The sequence below is a fragment of the Pipra filicauda genome, unplaced genomic scaffold (genome assembly GCF_003945595.2).
Source record: "Pipra filicauda isolate LSUMZ 115617 unplaced genomic scaffold, ASM394559v2 scaffold140_size2443280_pilon, whole genome shotgun sequence".
In the NCBI taxonomy this organism is placed as follows: domain Eukaryota; kingdom Metazoa; phylum Chordata; class Aves; order Passeriformes; family Pipridae; genus Pipra; species Pipra filicauda.
Window position 1 is genome coordinate 238,300 of NW_024103885.1, and position 19,255 is coordinate 257,554.

Here is a 19,255-nt window from a genome sequence, read left to right on the forward strand (position 1 = left end):
ATTCATCATGTTCTTCTTCATGGTTCTTCTTCATTATCTTCTTCTTCAGGTAATGATCCTTTTTGTAAGGTTAGGACCCATATTTTTTCATATAGAGTGTAACCATAGGTAGAAACAGCCATACAACAGAAATGCTGAGGGCATTCCTTACAGCATGCTGACAAAGGAGCTCAGACATTACTTGAGAAAAATCAGGGCATACTAGCTCTTCTAGTTTAAATGGGAATTGCTTATTGACTGTCACTATAAATACCGATGTGATCTGGGTAAGCATTAAATAAATTAATGCTACACATGGCTCCAGATTCACTCCAGATTTTATCACAAAAAGTACTCTCACTAGTGCCTGTATGCTGCACTCATGACCAAGACTAGCTTTGCAAAATGAAATGTAAACAAAGGTAGGGGTGGGAATATGGTATTTACTAGGAAATAAAGTGAGAAAGACTGGTGACACATATGGGAAAATAGTATTTCTGATAATGCACTCTTCCTTTTCCTGTCACTAGGTTCAATCTGGAGACAGGGGCTTTTTCTGATGTGCTTCTAGGAGCAGCACTAATCCTGCTCCAGGTGGAGCAGACTGGTTCCAGAGCATCACCTCTCCCACTTGCAAAGTCCTGATGATCTTCAGTGTCTCAAACCCACCCTGGAGCTCAGGTTGGGCTCACCCTACGTCTGCATCCCTGTACCCACAGAGGTCCGAACACAAGGAAGCAGGAAGACAGGAGCACTTTTATTTTTAGATGTAGGATGTTACTTCTGTGGGAGGCAGTAATCCCTATGATTACTTTGTGACAGAGAGGAAGTCACAGATTTTGCAAAGGCAGGATAAAGCCTTTATGAGAGGTGGCTTCTCCTTGGCTCCTATCAGCCCTCCAGCTCAAGTGAGAACAAGGATGCCTTAGCTGTCAAGGTGGCAGGTTCTTGCTGCTGCAAAAGATGCTTTATGACTGGGTCCTTCTGAACTTGGACTTTAAACATTTCGAAAGCTGGAATTACATCACAGAAGATGTAATATTTCTTGATTGAAGCAAATCAGAAAAAGAAGTAGGGAACAAGTACTAGGAAGAAATTTTTTTGAATGTCTGAACAGATCAAAAAGCTACATCTCAAGCAGACAACAGGATACAGTGTCAAGGATAGACCATGAATGAATCGGTATGGGTAGCTTAGATCAATAAAATAAGAATTAGCTACTTTTCCCATCTAGGGTCACATGCTGGCTCAACAGTTAGCCCAAATCATCTTGAGAAGTGATGAAATTTTGAATAGACCACTTTTCTCTGTACTTCTTGTTTTCTCCACTTTTTCAAAAGGCAAACTACCCTTTGCTTTTGTCCTATCTGGCTCATTATTTGATTTCTCACTCTTCTCAGAACTAGCTAGAGAATATCCAGGAATGTTTCCAGCTTGCCCACAAGCATCAATGGTCTCTACTCACCTCTCTATTCACCTCCTGTTGCCTCTCAACTACATTACTTCTTCCTAGTGCCATATATCTACACAGAAACTGGTATATTATTGACTTTAAAGGCATTTTCCCCACTCTGTCTTCCTATGATGGAAAGCTTAGCTTTTAACGAGGCTTGTTGACTGAACTGTCCTTGAAGGTGAAAAGTCCTTCCTACTGAACACTTCTATCTCTTTACCTCTCTCTAGATGTCTTCTTCCACCTCGACCCCTGTATTAAATCAAAATTACTAAATGCATAATGCAAATCATTGGATCATTAGTATTTTTATACTTGCTGTACAAACCTGACATTTAGACATGTCAGTAGTCTTGGACTGGGATAATTTTAGAAATGATATTTGGAAGCTTTGACCCTATAGACTATGCAACTGCTCAAACATTGGCACTAATTTGGTTTGCTTCCCATTGTAAAGCCCTTTTGATACCTTAGATGCTGTTAAAATTATAACCCATCATCTCCTGGCTCTCTTCTGTCTTAGGCCAGAACATTTACTTTTCATATATAATAAATATATATATATTTCACCATTGGTTTAACTTTGGAATTGCACATACAGCACAATTTATAGCAAAGCATAAAATATTTCTGTTATATTTGACATCTTTTATATAGACATCTGTCTATACCCAGACTCCAGCTATTCTTATTTACACTAAGCAGAGGAAGTTATCTCTGATATTGAGAACCAAAACTCTATATTGCTGAAATTCAAATGGAAGTCTTCAGTGGAACTATTTCCAGCATTTTTACGAGACAAAATTTTGAACTGAAAAGCGTTGAGCAGATTTTGTTTATTATTTTTATTTTAAGATTACTGTTATTTTTGAACCCACAGTTTTTAATAAAGGGGAAAAATAAGCAGGTTGTTGTACTCTTTGCTTTCTTTAAAGCCATCTTCTGTGGCATTGTTTATATTGGTGAGAAAGGTGTATTTTTTAAGTGATCCAAACAAGTCAACCTTCAGTAAGCATGAAAATATTCAATGCTGAAGAACAATATTCCTTAAACCAACTATTCTTTCTTTTATTATATATACATTTTTTCATGTCTTGTACTGATATGAAATTTTATGTAAGTATATTTCTGAAGAAGTCAAAATATGTAAAAAATTCTTTCCTCTCCTTGTCTTAATAAATGAATGTGAGCGGTATTTCAGCATGTGAGAGAACAAGGATTGACTGTCCCCTCAAGGCATTTGGTAAGATAAGAAATAACCTTAAGGCAATATTGTGACTTTTGCAACTATTGCTGTTTTGGAGATGTAGGGTAATGAAGTCCATTCCTTCAGTTTTTGCTGCCAGAGGCAATCTGCCCACAGAGGATAGAGCTTATGTTTCACATTTCTTGTCTTTCATGGATAATGCCAGAACTAAGAATTCTCTGACATATTAAAGGAAATCTCACACAAATCCCTATAGCCTCATCATTTAAAACATTTTTTTTTTAAATAGAAAAGAAATATTAAGTTAATCATTTAAATGTTGAGACAGAAGGGTGTTTCCACACTTGTTACAGAAAGAAGGATGCATTGCCCTGAAATTCCACCATACCAACTGCATTATGGGGAAAATGAGGTGGACCTAGTAGTTGCAAGACGTAAAACTGCCATTAAAAAAAGAGAAAGTCTGACGGAGTAGCTAACCTATGGGAAAAATAGAAAAAATTACTGTCTTGCTAGGGAAGTATTTCGAGGTTAGATCCCACAGCACTTTCAAAGATGGTCCCTGCTCTGAGGCAGTTATGAGCCTGAAAAATGATCAAATCTAACACTGAAGAGAGTGCACATGGAAATTAAAATAGCTGAGATAAAAATTTCAGTTAATAGTATTGCATTTATCTCAAAGATGAAGAGTCAAATAATTTGAAACATAGAAGTACATTGGGACTGAAATAAAAATCTGTAATCATAAAGTATAAAAGTTTGTTCTTATTCTGCTACCAAATGCATTCCAATACATAAGCATTTTTGGCTGAAACCAAAAATCATGAGGAAATTCATTGACAAGAATTATTCTCAGGGTTGAAAACATAGAATAAAGTTGTGCTTGGAACACATTAACCATTACAGGCTCCCTAGGCAAAATGTCTATGGATTTCTGAGACTGTGATACACGTTGTTGAAAGTAAGGAGGCATTGCATTCTTCCTCTGCATCACCACGAGCCCCTGTAGTGGGAAGCTGGTCCAGTGTTTTCAGAGAACATGTAATAAAAGAGTCTAACTCTATCTAAAGGACTTATTAGTCATTTTCCACTGGTTTCCTGCTTGAGAACACAACACTGTGTAGTTCAGGTGTAGCCTGCTAATTACATTTCTCTTTTACTCATTCTTCCAAGTCTTAAAATAATCCCGAATGAGATGAAGTGGGTCAATACATTCCCAAATATTCACTGAAGCAGGAAATGTAATCTCATGGAATCCTGACTTTCTGCTCAAGAGATTTCTAAAGAGAGTGGATGCTGTGCATACCTCTTTAGGCTCAAAGACACAAAGACAAAAAGAAATTTGCTTGCATCTCACTCATCAGGATCTGATCTTTGGTTTTCAGGAATTATTTCTGCATACAAGGATAACCACTAGAACTAATATTCTAATAGATTAACACAGTATTGCAGCTAAGTGAAAAAATTCTAGTATTGTCACAGCCTAATAAATTTGACATACAGTAAGCATCCTTTCAGGAACACCAAACAACTTAAAAGTCTTAAAAATACTGCTTACCTGTTTCATCTTCAACTATGCTGCACTCTAAATTACTAGAAGCACTTGATTAAACAATGATGATTTCAAATACTGAGTTTAAGGATTTGCTGGACAAGAACAATAGTCCAAATTTGACTTAAACTGTTGTCTGCTGGTTAAGTTGAGCAGTGAAAAGACTAGGAAACTTAACAAGCTTAGTTTACACTGAAATAGAGTTCCAGCATAACAAGTGAGAAGGGATATTGTTCAGTTAGTATCTCACGAGAGGCATAATCAAGAAATATGAGTCTCTGTGCTCTTTCCAAAGGCACCTAAATTTGCATTTTATTTGTCGGAATATTTCCCCATATCAATGATGCAAGCATTTTTGTGATAGCTTGTCAGATTACAGTAAATTGACTCACATAATCCCAATAGAGTATTTTGCAAACCAGGTTCACTAGGGATTAAAGAAGTCTGTGCATGTGGTACTCCTGAATACCTTCAGTGACAAAAGAATGGCTACAGCCGTATCCATTTCTGCATGGACTCTGTCTGTCTCCTGTCTAATGCATCCCCAAGGTTTAAACAGATGTTCCTGGTTGAGTGTGGTTGTTTGGACTTGGCTCCCTGCCAAGAGCCCAAGATCACAGCAGAAGGGCTTCCCCCCTCACCTTTTATGAACAGAGGGGAAGGAAAGGGAAGGAAAAAGAAACAACTATAAGACCGAAATAACAGAACCAAAGCAATATACATATATTTACACTTATATACAGTTACAAAAAACTATATACATATAAGAAAGAGAACCTCAACACTCCCAAAAAAAGCAGAAAAACAGATATACATGGCCAATAAAGAACTAGCCAAACAAAATCTTAATACTTTCCTTAAGAAAGCAGAGTCCACACCATTGGATCTCTCCTCTCAAATGGGAAAGAAGCAACGGCCTCTCAAAAACTTACAGACTTACACTCCCACACGAAGAACTCAGGGACGCTGCCCGCCTTCTCCAAAATCCACTGGAAGAGATCTACTTTCCAACTTCCTCCCCCCTTCTATCTATATTTCTGCTTGTGTAAAGAATAGAATGGAATACTGTGATATGGGTACTTCCTTAGTTTTGACCTGGTTGCCAGGAAAAGGCCTACATTGAGCATCCCTCAAACAAGTTACCACAGTAAGTAAGCCCATTTCTGATTATATTCTAGTGTGGTTACATCATCTGTCTTTTAGCCATGTTTTCCATCTGGAATTAGTTTTACAATTATGTTCCTTCCCTTCCCTTCCCTGCCCTTCCTTGCCCTTCCTTGCCCTGCCCCTGCCCTGCCCCTGCCCTTCCATTTTCCTGCCCTTCGCTGCCCTTCTCTGACTTGCCCTGTCCTGCCCTATCTCCCTTCCCTTTCCCTCCCCTCCCCATTGGTTTTCTGAATTTTGCCCTGCACTAAAATACATTTGTCTTCAAAGAACATGTAAAAAAAAATAATGCAGTGCATTTTGCTGAATCCAGGATACATCATAATAATGTCTTAGTTCCTGCTATCAGAAAGAAAATCAAACCCATAATTGAATAAAAATCCTCACAGTGTCAAAATTTTGGCAGTTGGGGCCGTATTTTTTGTCCATTTGGTAATGCAAAGTGCTGCTTTTTCTGCACAGTGATAAATTTTAAATTATCTCATTTGCTACAGTTTGCTTGAACTTCCATTTCTCACCTTTCCTGTCAATCAAAGAATGTAGAAAGGGAAATAACTTTTTCGTGATTGGACACACGTAGCTTTAATCATCTGTCAACTGCTGTAAATCAGCAGAAAGAATAGTCAAGGACTTAGTTCAGACACTATTACCAAAATATCTAAAACTTGTCAGGTTTCTCTGATTGCTAGATTTAATAATTAAAAAAAATAAAAAAATTAAAGTGAAATTAAAGTACAGGCGATATCCAAAAATATTAAATACATTAGAGAGAAGTTATAGTAGCCTACACGTAAAAGAATATCTACAAGCTAATGGTTAATTAGACTTAGGAAAACATAATGTGCAAACGAATTTAGTTAAATGGAGAATATAATAAATTATTTCCTCTGCCTAGGGTTTTTGAGTATATATACAATCCATAAGCTGGATTCTCACACTAGATATCCTCTCTTAGGATACCTGAGGTTGCCCATTTCCATCTTCCTACCACCAGTCTAGCATCAGAATTAAGAAAAACAGTTTAACAGAGATTATACAGAAATGGAGTTTGAGACAAGTGAGGCTTACTGTGTACTCACTTCTGTTAACTCCATAAATACATCTCTCTCTACAATGTGGTCAGGAAACTAGATGAAGGAGTTGTCATTCATCGTGTCTTGCTGCTGATATTTCCTGGCTCTTCCTGGGTTTTGTCCATTGCTTGTTCCATCCTGGTTGCAGGGCTCAGCCAGTGCTGGTGACAACAGGGTGAGTCAGGGAGTGGCTTTTCTCTGTGGCCAAATTATTGGCAGTTCTTCCCCCACTTCTCAAGGCCTTTTTTCTTCGCTTGCTTATCCAACATTTACTCCTCTTTCAGATTCTATAAATGTTTGTTCATATTATTGTTTATATTGTCTTTTCTGCCAGGTGTTTACAAATTTAAGTTTGTTGCCTCTTTTCAGTCTGTAAAACATTAGTGTAATTGTTAAAGGAATTCAAGTAATTTTCCTAAAGGACCTATTATTTTTTTACAGTTTTCCATTCATGACAGAAAATGAATTTCAAGTCAAAATGCAGTTTAATGAATCCTGACAATGCAATTAAAACTTTTCTATGATGGGTAAATCCCAAGGAATTTGACAAGAAACAAATAAAGGTAGCTCCTTTTTCTTTGCAGAATAAAAAGAAAGAAAATTAAAAGGCAGAGGTAGTCATGAGCAAAACATCCCACTACAGAGAAACTAATTTTTCAGGTACATTCATATATTTTCCTCCATTTCCTCCATGGATCAGTGGAAACATTAGAATTGATTTCTTCTCTTGAGGCTTTGAAAGAAGGAGTAATAAGATGCAATTCTGATAATATCAGTGATCAACAAACCTCTAAAAATATGGAAGTATCGTTAAGATAAGGCTGAGTGCTCTCTTGTGTGGAAGTTCCCAGGGACCCTCACAAGTGATGCATGCAAACACAGACTTTCAGGATCCAATAGTTGTTTAATAAGATGATAGGAAGATGCTATTGGATGCAGACAGACTAAAGCAGATGCAGAATATGTATGTGCTTAGAAAAGCACGAATACCGAAGCACGTTTGCAAAGTTTTTGTTTACTTGTAGAAGTTCAAAGGAACGCATTGTGTTAGCCTTTCCCTTCTCAAAAACTGATTAGTAGTCTAACCAATTTGTTATTTTTAAATGTCTAGAAAAGTGGAAGGGTGAGATGTGCTGAAGAAAATAGGTGAGGTTCATTATATTTGTATTATTTCAGATCAATCAGGGTGGCAAATTCCAAACCTCTGGAACTTTATTGTAAACATCTAGTCATAAATATATTCAAATATATCAAAATGTGCTCATACACCTCATGCACTGACTTTGTGGCACTCTAAGGAGTATGGAGCAATATTACAGCTGTTTCCCCAGCAGCTGTATGCACTTATACACTGAATATCACCAATCCTGACTGGTTGCAACAACAACAGTAGCAAGAAAAAAAAAAAGTGAAACAAAATATGAAGGGCATTTTGTGAGAAAAAAAGAGTAGTATTCATTTTATGACTGCGTAGTTTAACTAAGCAAAAAAATTTATCAACAAGCATTTAAGGAAACATTTAAAAACACATAAATAATCAAAATCTCTTTACAATTTACAGCTAATTTTCTTAAAATATATACACAGTTTGTAATTCTGTCTAGCAGTGAAATTTTACAACTTTGATTTTTTCCACAAAATATTTCTGTGTAATTGCAAATGGTATAATTTTATCAATCGTTACAGCTTATTGGACACAGCTTAGTAACTGCCACTGAATTCAGTAGATTTGGTACAATTCTAAGATATCGATTAGACTCCAGCAGTTAATGACATATAATTTGGAGAGTTTTCAGTTTATTTGTTTTATTTTATTTTATTTATTTTCTTTCACTTCATTTCACCTTATTTTTCTTTTATTTTCAACTATATTATTCTATTCTATTCTATTCTGTTTTATTTTATTGATTCAACTGATCAATAGTTTCATGTAGTCTCAGATTTTGGCATCTAAAAGTTTCCATTTTCCTTCGTCATATCACATCTTACCAGTTATTTGGGCAAACCACAACTGTGACTTGCACATTTCTCTAGGACAGACACTGCTATTTTTCATTATTTTTCTTGATGTTGATAGAAAGCCCTAAAATATTTTATTCATTTTGACAACTTCAGGGTCTGCCTTTCTCCAAGTTACAGAATCAATGCAGTTTGTAGGATTCAATATGAGAAATATTGCAAGGTTTTTAGTATTATTTAATTAAATGTTTGGAGTTTAGTAAGCACTTAAAGTAACCGCTCCATAGAGAATTTACTGTGCTTTCTCATTAACAGGAGAGCAAGCTCCTTCTTTCTGGGTAGAGACAACTGGAGCTGTCTCCAGAGGCAAGAAGCACTGCAGGTAAGGAAGGGGAGAGCTGGGGGGAAACATGGTCACTCCTCCAGCAGCCCTCCAGCCAAAGGAGGTGTGCAGAGTGGGTGTGGCCCACGTGCCCTGAGTGGTGATGTGTTCCCCCTTTTCCCTTACCCTCCATGTCTCAGCTGGGTCAGGAGCGGTGGCTGCTCTTTGATCACTGATAATGGTGTCCAGACAATGGTGTCTACACCTGGAGCAGGACAGGAAGTATTGGTGGGGAAGGGGAGTGGTTACCAAGTGGAATGGCTATCCAGATTTGTGCTAGATCCCTGCAGGGACTCAAGAGGGCTTTGACAGGAGACAGATGATATCCACCTAGGTGGCTCTGCAGAGAGCAGAATGTCACTTACAGGTTCAGCCCTATCAGCAACTCAACTTGCATTATTTTTATTTATTTATAATTTTATTTTTATTCTCACAACTTTTCAAGTCCTTCTTTGCAATTAGGAAAAGGATGCAAGAGCTTAACATCTGGAGTTGGAAGGACAGTACCATTCTTTACTGTTGTTGGCATTTTTTCTTAATCATTTTCTCTGTTACCATAAAGGAAAAAGAAGGAAATGGATTCAGCCACAGTGCTGTTCAATAGTATAACTACATCTCTCACCCTGGCAGCTTGCACCAGTACAACATACTTCGTGAACACTTACTTTGATGGACTGTACCCCTGTGACATTGGACAAGACCAGTAATGGCAGGAAGTAAGTCCATCAAACGGATTCACATTGAAAAAGGTGCAGGCCTTGTTAGAGAGGGACCTATGTGTGACAGCATGACCATTAATTTTCTCTTTTGTGACTTTTTTCCTTTTCATTAGCAAAGATTAGTCTTAATTAAACACTAGCTGTTAGATCAAAGAGAATTAGATCAAAGAAGGAAAAAACCCCATTACATTTATGCAAAAGTATTTGGCATAATACTTTCCCAAAATGCATGTGAAAAGTCTTATCTAACCTTACACTGGTAGCCAGAGTCTGAAAAACAGGAGCCTCTTCTTTATAGCTAAAGTCCTGCAGATTCCCCTTTTATTTTTTTCCAAGTCATACAAATGTCACTTTCAGGACTGTCTCAGATAAAGGTATCCACTTATCGACAATCAACCTGGAAGTGGTGCCCAGCTTCAATAATAAATACAAAATAGTCTTGCCTATGCTACAAATAAGCATCTCTAGTTTAGGAGGCAAGTGAATTTGAAGATGATTAACTGGAAATCTGCTCAAAGTTTTAAGAAGGACTTGACAAGAGAAGCATTTTTCCTTTGAGCTTGTATTCAGCTTTGAATCTCACTAGAACAGAGCTTTCATTTCAGAGGCAGTCACTCACTGCACACCCGAGCTTTAAAATTTAATGAATGCATCCTTTGCAGGAGACTCTGGCAGTAGCTCAGATATATTAGCAAGTGCAATCATGTCAATTAAAAAAGGAAAAAGGAATCGCAAGTAGTCTTTCACTGTTACAATCATATTGATAGTTTCAAAGCTTCTGTGTATTGAATTCCAGAACCGTTCTCTATTTTGAAGAAAACATAACTGCTAAAAAAAAAAAGCATAACATTTATTATACTATAATTAGTATAATTAGGAAAAATAATAGATCTAATTATACTAATTATAGTATATTATTTAATATGCTTATTTTAGAGAAAGTATTTCCATATTAAAATAGGCAATGTTAATTCTCATTTAGCTACTCTAAAAGGTAGCCACAACTCACATAGGTAACAAGTTCAGCTACTGTTAGGGTTCTAATTAATATCTATACACCTATAAACCGATGCGCCAATAGGTTTTACAAACATGCAGTGAGCAAGGCCAGGGTTAACCTCATAAATAAAGTAGAGCCAAAGGAAACAGGCTCAGTTGTTGGGAATAAAAGAGCAGCAGGTGCATCTGAAGCTTTGCAGAGAGTAAGGAATCCTCAGAGATATGGATGGTATGGATTCCACAAGCAATAGAGTTGTGTGGCTGGTGTCAGGGAGAACTGCATTAGGAAGCTGCCCTCTGTGTTGGAAAGGCTTCTCTGGAGGGCAGAGGCTGTCCTAGGCACAGCTGTGGGACTTCAGTCCAGTGCTGGGACTGTACTGGTATATTGCTTTGGGAAAATTATTGGTATATGAATGTTCATGTAAACCTCTTATAACTTTCCCTGTCAAAGCAATCATTGCATATCCTGTGGACTCAGGGTTTTTTTGTTATGCTGGGAACTTCTGGGAAGAAACATAAGTCTCTTTGTGAGAATTATGTGTATCACATGTGAAACCATTTCAAGTGCAGTGTTTATCTGAGATTCCTGATTTTCCTGAGTTGATCAGAAGTAGCAGAAATTAAGTTGTTTCTGTCTTCTTCTTGAAGTTAGGATGACAAAGGCCTAGCAGTTTAAATAAAACTCAAAGGCTGAGTTTTATTAAGGTACTCTGAATAAGGATGTGGAGCTGCTATGTAAAACGTACCAAAACATGAGTTAAATCTTGGTTATCTTCCCACTGTATCCTTGCCTAATGGATGATTGCCTTAGATCCCTGCATGGTCTCTTGTGTTCTCCTTGGACAGGATGGACTCTAACACATCTGAATTTTAGATATGTGTCTTCTCTCTTCTGCTTCTTCAGAGTGCCTTAAACCTCAGTCTACGCTGTAGATACTCTGCTCAATTAGTCTTTCCTCAGCAGACTGCCACTGTGCTCTAAGAAGCCTGTGCCAGCAAAAGAGGTGCAGCACCCTTGGAAAGTGTGCCATATCCTTCACTCCCAGGGCTGTGTCTGGCTGGAAGAAAGGTTGTCCTTTTGTCTGTAAACAACCAACCTGAAACTTCCATCACAACACGCACGCAGATGGACAGCTGTATGCAGATGGAGAGGAAAAACAGTATAGAGACACACTGGTTCTTTTTTATTTTCATTTTGATCAACCAATTTTATTTATTTACATTGCAGTTACCTTTACCATCTTCTGGAGCTCACATCTGCTTGCAAATAATGGAAACTCATAACTTGCATTTATAACAGGAACTTTTCCATGTTTTTGTGTTTCATGTTGCCTGCTCTCTTTTGCTTTTATAGTCCTGTGTTGAAACTAATAACTGAAATAAAAGGTATAGGAGACATAACTCGTAAATATTAAGTTGCTTTTTAGTATGAGACTTCTAAGCTTGATTTAATCTCTTTATCAGAAGCACTAAGCACTCTTGTTCTTGCCATATCACTTTTTATTAGGACTTTGAAGATTATACTAATAATTAGTGCAAATATGTGCCTGCTGGAAGCATGAGTAAAGACGACCTCAGCTCAGCAGTCTCCTAAACTGAGCAAACTGGAAACCAATCAATTATTCCTAAGTAGGAAGACAAGTACTTTGCATAACAAGAGATTAATGTAAAATGTAATTGTTGCTTTTAAAACCCAGGATTATTCATTATTTTCTATCTCATAAAGCTGTAATCCTAATTACTAGATGGCTACATGTGAGATCCACAAGCCAAATTATACCTATATCCTATAGTTGTTTTGTTAAACTCAAATCACAGCATCCTCTCTGTACAGAGTATGGGCTAAATGAGCTCTTCCCAGACATTTTCAACCATCAGTATCATGTAAAAGCTTTATTTTGTGTCCTTCTTTAAAAATAGTGCAGTTGGGTTCTTTGGCATGCTGTAGCACTGACCACTGAATGCCAGCAGCTCCTTATGACAAACATAGCTCTCTGTTTTCACTTATGCTATTTAAGAGCAGACTTACCAGTTACCTGAATACCATGTACTGTTGACTGCAACTAATATGTAAGTTGAAATAAAGGATTATCAACACATAACATACCTGATGCAAATAATATTTATGGGGAGAATGAGGCCTAATTCCATTACTTCTTCATAACATGAACATTGGTTTGGGAAGTATGGCAAGTGGACTCCAGGAAAGCTTATAAGGATACACTTGTTATTAAACTGCAGAAAGTATGTGTTGCTTGAGAACCTAGTGTGTATCAAGAGTACATTTTGTAGCTGTAATTTATCTATACATCCACTGACATAGCAATATTATAAATTTAAATACTGAGCAGTATTCTTCTGACTTCTGACACTCCTGGGAGTACTGCTGCTTGCTTTGCCCCATCCGCAAATCATGCTGAAGGCTAGTCTGTATCAAGCCATTCTGTTATACATCTTCATTTATCTCTATTATCTTCCCCAGCTTTTTGTCTTTATTAATGCATGACACACTACAGCAACTTCCAGTGCTGATTTATATTATTGTCACCAAAATTTCGACCTGCAAAAAGGAAATTACTTCCCTCAGGAGGATGATACATATCTACTTAAGCCTGTAATGACATTAAATGTTAATGTTTTTCTGAAATTAATCAGACAGAAGAGGTATTTGAAGGAAGAGTGACCCAGAAAGCACAATCAATTGAAACCAAAGTCCCTTAATGCACTTCTTCAGGTATCCCTCAGTGTGAATGACACTTGAAAGTACTAAGCCACTTCAAAAAGAAAAGTGATGATACTTGTGCACTAATAGCAGTAGAGAGCCTCTTAAAGGAACAGCAAATTTGGGGGTTCTGTAATATGCCTAAGATTCGGCAAGAAAGAAAGCTGAAGGAAAGATTGTGAAATTAGGGGGGTTTAAGGTGAAGACAAATTCAATATGGAATACTGGACACCTTGGTTTATAAGCTTTCTTATACTATGCAGCTCTGTTGAAGAGCTCTTAGTGATCAAAATTTTTTTTATTATTTTTTCATGAAATTTAATTTCATAATAAACAGAGACCCCAGAGGCATTCAAATGTCCCTGAATACATAGGGAAAGAGGTGTAGGTTATTTGGGGTTGCTTTGTCGAAGAAATTTCTGGTGAGAGAGTTAAAACAAAAATAAATCTGAATGTTAATATCTTAATAGTTCCTGAGTTGTATCAGCTAGTTGGTCTGTTGATGACAACTAATATATCCCTGAAGAGCATGAGTTGAAGCATCTGTGGGTGTTTTTTTACTGGATATGAACAGTAGGATGTGAGTAACCAAAGTTTGTCTGTCAAAGAACACTGATGTCTTGAGCCTCACTGAGAATATATGGAGATTTCTCCCAGCAAGAGTCTCTGTGGGGACAGAGGGCTTAGGATATTATGATATTTTAATAATTAAGTATGTAGCCATTTAGGACTGATTTTTTACTCTCTTAAGAATTGCCTCACCTGGGAACAGTTTAAAACATGCAAAATGACCTGTTTCTAAAGCTGTGGTGACTAGATTTTTCAGTGTTATCCGTCTGCCTTAATTGCACATGATAGTGGCTTTGTTTACTGCCATCATGCACTGGCATGAATGCTTTCACTGCTTTTATTCTGTGAACTAAAATACAATCTTTGGATTTGATGTAGTCTTGATGTTTGTGCCTGTGGCTTAGATACTGTTTTTGTGGAACTGGTCTGGGGAAGGAGCTAAAGGCCCAGCAGGAAATCTTCCTTTGAGGAAATTCCCATGAGGCAGCTCTTTCATGAGAGCTGGGTACTGCTGGGTTAAGGTTTTTAACAGATGTGAATGGTGTAGGATGAAATCGTACCATTACTGTCATCAATTTCTTAACTTGAGGCATTTAAAATGCTCATTAAAATTCTCAGAACTTAAAAAGATTCCTAAATAACTGAGTGGTGAGGGTAAGTTTGAGATGAACCTACAATGGCTTCAGGATAGACGCAGCATTATAAAGCAATCAACTGTGACTATATCCTGCTCTCCCTGAATGAGAAGTGCTGGAGAAATGCTTAACTCAGCTCTTTCTAAATCTTCTCCGTATTCAAGTTTTTGTCACATTATATGTTAAATGAACATCTTAGGTGCAAGTAATTGCAGTGTTTGCATGAAAAGTACTGTTTGCAGACTTTATTCATTTTTGCAAATATGTACCTGTTACTCTGTTGTGCTTTCAGTCTGTCCTCTGGAAACAAGTCCTCCTGCTAACTGCAGCAAAGTCTCTGGACCGATGCGACACCATACAGCAGAGGCTGAGTTTTAGCTTTGTTTTCTCTTAGGATTTTATAATATGTAAGCTGTGAAGAGGAAAAATCATTCTGCTTCGAAGGGCAGGGGGATCAGGCCAGCGCAGTCCTCTTCTGAGAGTATCACCTTAGGAAGAGATCAGCAGGGAAACTGGCAAAGAAGAAAGTCCGCCTGGGTCAGGCAATCACTGAACATGCTGTGTGTGTGAGGGCAGGGAGCTTTGGCCTGGGGCTGGACACCTCTGTGGTTAGAGATTCTCTGAGAAGAGTCACAGCACAATCCAGTCAAGCTCTATGGCTCTGACTTAAAAGTGGTGAGTCAGAGATTCAAGAGGAGAGCCTGAAGAAAACAGGGTATCTGAGCAACAATCAGCTGATGAGGATCTTAACTGTCATACTAGTAGGGCCATCAACCTGCCATGGCTCTATCCAAGAGGGAGGTGGGGAAAAGAATTGGTTAAATGCAGCTGAGGAGAGTGAGTAACTATAGAAAAGGAAGGGCTAAAGGCTGTTCGGCACCAGGTACAATTATTCCTAGTTCCAAATACCTTGACTAGGGAGGACTTTTTATTAACACACATAGATGGGCAAATCCAATCTCCGGATTGAGGTGATTTATTACTTGCCATCAGATGTGCTGGTGGTAGATAGCCATCTCGAGGGCAAAAACTGGCTACAACCTTCCTCTAATACTAACAACAACTTCTACTAGCTTTGACCAATGAAAATATTTTCAGATAAATAAGCAGTTCTGTTTATCTTCATTCTGCTAAATGACTCCACTTCTAGTGAAAATATACACTATTACAAAACAAAATAAAATGGAACAGGACTCTAACAGCTCTTTTTAAAACACAATGTAAAGCTTCCTGTTCTCTATTCTTAAACCCAAAGAATGAAAGTCCTGCACCAAGTGCTACCAGAGGGGAAAAAAATACTCATGGAAGCCTGTGTGCTACAGCCTAGATAAACTCTTATTTTGCACTGGTTTTGCCTGAAGTGCTCCTCAGTAATGACTTACCTTGAGGCTTTTTTTCTCTCCAGAGTAGGACTCCTGAAGCAAAAATCTAACTATTAGAAGACAAAACAAAGCTTTTTTACTTTGGAACTTCTAAGGCTTCTTCATTACTATTTATACTTGTGATGCATTTTAAAATGCAAGGCAAAAAGGCTAAATACAAATCAGAGAAATATTCCCTATTTAATTCAAGTACTTTTAGAGGGTCCAACGCAGCCTAATGTTATGGAAGTTACTAATCTCAAATAAAAAATATACAGACCCATGTTAACGCACAATGAAAACATTCCTTGAAAATATGGAAAGATGTTTCTTTTGGGCATCATACACTTACTGTGGTGCAGACAGAAAGAAATTTGGGGTTGCTTACTCATATTATCTATATCTTGCATAGTAGCATAGCTAACTGGGGTAAACGGAGGACATGAGATTTAAATTTTTAACATAGGTAACAAAAAATTAAAAACAACACCTGTGAAGCTCTGTTCCTCTGCAAGTACTGTCTTTACATGACAGTGTCAGAGAAAGCTAGAGACTTGTTTGACCTAATCTTTCTTTACGGATGATGAGGGTTCAGTTTGCCACGTGACAAACAACAAGCTCTGAACTTGCGTTGCTCTTACAGTAGCACGTATCCACACCTAAGAGGAGAACATAGAGTTTTCCTGTTCATAAATGGACTGCGTATAGGTGAATGTCTGCTCTTGGATTTGAGATGTTCTAACAAGAAGTTGTCAGAGCTCCAACATTTTTTCATCAAAAACTCCTAATGCGGCATTCTTTTGTATGTGTGTGTGTGCATCTGGGACTGAAAAATATGGGGGTGAAAATCCTCTAGGACAGAAAATATAGGGGACTAAAAAATGTCCAAAGCCTCAATAAGTGTATAAAATCTTTAACTCACATTACAGCACACATCTAAATTACATTTTTCTCACAGGTAGAAACTATAGGTCATTTTTCTCTTGAATATAGTTATTCAGTACTACCAAACATAGAGAGCAAAATCATACTCAGTTGTTCACGTATTACAAAGAATTGGAAACATAACTACAAGAGTTTCTAACTTGGTCTGAGGACATCTTAAATCTTTTAATGATGAGATCCTGACCAGACACCTGCAATTATGCGGAGGTCTGTTCCGGGTCCGTAATAGGACACTGAACCTTCTAAATGTCACTTAACATCAGTATGGAGAAAGTTTTATTTGGTTGTTCTGAAGAGAATGTGGAGTTAAATTTAATTCGAAAGACAAGGATGATTACTTTTTTTTTACACTTTCTTTTCAACTTCAGTTGCATGGTTTTGCTCCTGTAAATCTCTATGCTTAGATCCTCAAGTATGGATTTCTTTTATTACAAGTTTGTGGGTGTCCACTGCTGCAAACATGAACTAGTGAAAAATGCCATCAAGCTTTTCAGTACCACACTTCTGCTCATTTGGAATCTGGGTACTTTTAAGAGATTCTCCTTACTTATGTCCACCTTCAGGTTTATTTAATTTTCATAGAAATGGTCCCTTTAATGACAACACATGTTATTCCAATTATATAAACATCTAATTAAAGAACTAACAAAGTAGAGCAAAACAAACATACAAGGTTTCCTCAAAAATAGAGGGATTTGTGTAAAAACTCTGAGGCCTTTGATACTGAAAAAGGACACAAATAAGAAGCTGCTGGTACACAAGGAAGAAAGAAAATGGAGCTAATGCTTTTGAAGATGCTTGCTAAGGTCTGTAGAGAAACATCTAAACCTGAGGGTGGGAGGAAGCATATGTGCCAGGTAGCATGCAGCAGAGCAAGCACAAAAAAAATGGAGGATTCTGTGTTGCCTGCTGTTTGTAGACTTGAAGTTCTTTTTGCCTACAGCTGTGTGTTTCTCTCTGCTTTGGTTCATTCTTTAAATCAAACTCCAACCTGTCCCTATACTACCATGAAGGCTATAGTTAGGGTGATAAATTCATAGCACTGGAAGCGATCACTTATAAAATACGACAGGAACTGCGCTATCTACTCCTTACAAATGCAACAGGAATGAAAGACTTCTAACTTATGACAAATAGCATTCACTTCATTACATGTTGTGCATTTGCATCAAAAGAAGATCCCAAGATTTTTGATCCATCACGTGGTGAAAATGCCTTGAATTTTAATGACACATTTCTCTATATATTTTAAAATGTGATTGCATGTATTCTTGTCACTCAGCACTTGAGATCTAAATACACTACTGTATGTATTAGTGTTCTGCTAATTTTTGTACTTTTTTACCTACAGGGTTTGCCTAACCACATGCCTTGGGATTGGGGTCTTTTGAAATCCTTCTTATCCTCCTGAGCTCTGCCAATACCTGTGTTTGCCTTCTCCTTGTTTGCTGGTGCTTTCCAGGCCTGCTTATTTGTGCTGTCAAGAAAATAAAAGTTGCAGTGGATCATACAGCTCTCCTTAATGTCACCTCCCTCCTCCTTCACAGTTCTTAATGAGCTTACAAAATGCCAGAGGAGGTTAGACCAAAAGGCCATCTAGCTCAGTGTTCTGGCTGACTGGAGATAGTAGTTAGAGAGAATGTGGTCTATTTACCTCATACTCTCTCCAGCATCCAGAATTACTGCATGGTAAACTGTATCACCTTTAAAGTTTCTTGTGGAACTGTGGCCACGAATTTTCTGATCCTATTCTGAACCTGCTGAATATTGTCTATCTCCTCAACCTCCTGAAAAAGTAATAAGGATGTATTTCCTTTTAAATAAGCTGCAGGTTTGTTCTAGTACTGTAGGATTTGGTGAGTGTTTAGTATTTAGCTCATCTAAAGTGTTTATAAACTTGTAAGCCACAATCATACTCACTCCTCAGGATTTTTTTTTCTTTTCCAGTTGAATAGTTCCAGTGTTTTCAGTGTCCCTTCATGAGGGGGAATTCTACCTCCCTGACCAATTCCCAGTACCTTGAACTGCTCTGTCTTTGAGATGTGTACATCAGAACTATATGCAGCACTCACTCAACAGGAATCCATGGAGATTTTGTGTAGTTGTAGTGTTGTCCTCTGCCTTGTTATCCAAACTCTCTACTAAACATCTTCTACTAAATATTTAGTACCATCTTGTACACGGTACTAAACATCTTTTTGGCTGTCAGTGCACACTGACAATTCTGCTAAAATCTGTTCAATTATGACTCTACTGTCTCTTTCCTGAGTTTTAGCCGAACAAGGCATTATTTATTTTCTCTAGATGCCGTGATGTTCACCTCCCAACTTTTTACCCATTCATCAAGTTTTGTAAAGTTTAGATGACTTTCCTCCCTATCAGCACAGCACCGTGAGCTTCTCTGTAGGGCAGGATGCACTGCACATGCACTTTCTACACGTCACTAAGGAAGATGTATTAAAGTGGTCACAGCACTAGTCCTCAGGAAAGTTCTATTTTTGTCTTTCCTGTCATAAAGAGTGACCATTAAGCCCT